Raw genomic sequence first — 3,097 nt, 5'->3', positions numbered from 1 at the left:
TGTGTGTCTGTGTGGCTGTGTGGCTGTTTGTCTGTGTGTCTGTGTGACTGTGTGACTGTGTGTCTATGCGTCTGTGTGTCTGTGTGCTGTGTGACTATATAGCTGGTCCCTTCTTTTCTCACTCCTTGACCTCTCTTACTTCCTGATCCCTCTTTGTCTCTATTTATTCTGTCTGCCAGCCCCTCCTATCCTTTTCCCTGCCTTCTATTGGCCATTCAGCTCTTTATTAGACTACTCAGTTGTTTTAGATAGTCAAAGAATCACAGCTTCACAGAGTTAAATAAATGCAACATAAAAGAATGCAACAGATCTTTGCATTTTTAAAACAAATGTAACACATCTTAAAATAACATTCTACAACAACCTGCAATAATAATAACCTATCACCTAGCCTGTAATCCTAGTACTCAGGAGACTTAGGCAGGATTGGCTTGAGTTCAAGATAAACCTGGATTATGTAAGGAGACTTTGTCTTGAAAAGGGGGAGGTGTTACATTTGTGTTTTGCCTGCATGTATGTCTGTTTGACTTACAATGTCATTATCAGTGCTGTTACAATAATTCTTACTAATACTGACTATTCAGTCCATATTCAAATCTATCTTATTGTCTCTATAGTATCTAGAGTGTTTATATAGGAAGTATATATGTGTATATTTTATGTACTTACATGTCAAGATTTATAACCATTTTTAATTTATTGAAGTGAAATTTATATAATATAAAATTAACCATTTTTAGGGAACAATTCAACGCCTTTAGTATATTCAGAATTTATGTCACTACCACCTCTGACTAGTCCCAAAACATTTCCATCATTCTAAAATAAAAATCCATTAAGCAGTTTCTTCCACTCCCCCTTCCCCCAGTCCCTGGCAACCACCAATCTGTATTCTGTCTCTATGGATTTACAGAGTCTGAATATTTCATAGAAATGGAATCATGCAATATGTGACCTTTTGTGTCTGGTTTCTTTCACTTAGAATAATGTTTTCCAGATATACAGATATAACATTGTTGATACTGGAAAAGCAGTCAGCAGCAACTGTGACATTTTCTAATCTCTAATATTATTAAACCCAGCTCTCTCCATCTCTCTTTGCTTTCCCGATAAGATTTTCCCTCCTTCATTCAATGAAGCTAATTTTGGCTTATATTCATTAATGTGTTTCTGCTATCATTTCTCTCTCTCTCTCTCTTTCTCTCTCTCTCTCTCTCTCTCTTTCTCTCTCTCTTAACTATTTTTGCTCTATCGTGAAACTGATTTATTGCCATTTCCTATTATGAAAGTATACTAAGTAAAAGGACTGCAGAGACAGTAAGAAATAATCACATATAAGCTTATTGAAAGACCTAGCCAGTATTAACACTTTGCATCGTTACATTTTGTCCTTTGTACTCACCAGCAAATAGAACATATGCATGAACATGTATTTCTTTTTGCAGAATTTACCATTCTAATCATGTACAAATAGAACATCACAATGTTGCACCCCCTCTTCCATAAACGAAAATCTGAGCATCAAAGACCCCTGGTTCCTGAGGGTGGGAAACCTGAAAGCATTTTCTGTCTCCAGATGAAAAACAGCCACCACCTGTGTTTGGGTTCCAGCAATCAAGTGCACACAATAGAGAGAGTCACTCAGCCATTTAAAAAGAATGAAAACATGCTGTTTGCAGGAAAATGAATATAACTGAAAATTGTCATCTTAACTGAAATAAAACAGACCCATACAGATATCTCGAGTTTTCTCCTATGTGTGGATTCTAGATTTTATTTATGTATTTAACTTACTATGTAGCTCAGGCTGGTCTCAAACTTTCTTTTTTTTCTGCTTAATGAAGAAGAGGGTCTGAAACTTTCAAAGATCCACTTAGCTTCCTGAATGCTAAGGTTACAGGTATAAGCCAACATATTTGGCATATTACACAAATACACACACACACACACACACACACACACACACACACACACACACACCATGCTTGTATGCATTATGTGTGTGTATACATAATCATTTATATATTTGTGACATGACATGAAAGTAGAAGCAGGACTCTCTGGGAAAAGTTAGAGAAATAATGGGAGAGGAAGGGAAAGAAAAAAACAGAGGAATGAATATGATCAAAATATAAAATATAGTTGAATGAAAATATATTGCTCATAGTTTTTTTCATGTGCATTTGTGTTTTGCCTGCATGTATGCCTGTGTGAAGTTATTGGAGCCTCTGAAATTGCAGTTACAGACATGAGTTGCCATGTGAGTGGTAGGAACTGAACCTGGGTCTTCTGTAAAAACAGTCAGTGCTCTTAATAGTTGAGTCATCGCTCCAGCCCAGTCATAGATTATAGTTACTTATTTATTTGTGGTTGGGGAGTACGTGTGTGGGAGTTAGAAGAAAACTTTCAGCACCTGGTTTCTCCCTCTAAAATGTGGGTGCCAGGAACTAGACTCAGGCCACCGGGGTTGGCACAAGCATCTTTACTCACTGAGCCATCTTGGCCTGTTTGGTTTTATTCTCTTTTTTGTAAAACATAATTTTAAAATTGGAATTATAAAATAATTATGCCATTCCCCACCCTTTTCATTTTCTTTTAGACAAGGCCTTACTTTGAAGGTGAGGCTAATCTAGAACTCACTATATAGTCCAGACCAGCCTCAAAATCATGGCAAGCCTTCTGTGTTAGTCTCCCAGGTGCTGAGATTACAGGCATGAACCACTATGCCTGGTTAGACATATCTTTATGAAACCTATGAGTATGTATAATGGCTATATACCAGTAGAAAAATAAAGAAAAACCTAAAGCAAAATTTTTTGAGCTGGAGCAAGCGTTAGCCTCTTGCTGTCAGATTGGAAACACTACTGGTAGAATTGTTCATTGAGCTGTGTTTTGAGTATACACTTAGCAATATCTAGATGCAAGTTGCAAGGCCTACAACAGGGATTAATTTCTTCAATATATAAGACTTTCCCTCCTAGCCGGGCGTTGGTGGCGCACGCCTTTAATCCCAGCACTCGGGAGGCAGAGGCAGGCAGATCTCTGTGAGTTCAAGACCAGCCTGGTCTACAGAGCTAGTTCCAGGACAGGCTCCAAA

The sequence above is a fragment of the Microtus ochrogaster genome, chromosome X, assembly GCF_000317375.1.
Source record: "Microtus ochrogaster isolate Prairie Vole_2 chromosome X, MicOch1.0, whole genome shotgun sequence".
NCBI lineage: Eukaryota > Metazoa > Chordata > Mammalia > Rodentia > Cricetidae > Microtus > Microtus ochrogaster.
The sequence above is the reverse complement of the archived record's forward strand: the minus strand, read 5'-3'. Positions refer to the sequence as shown.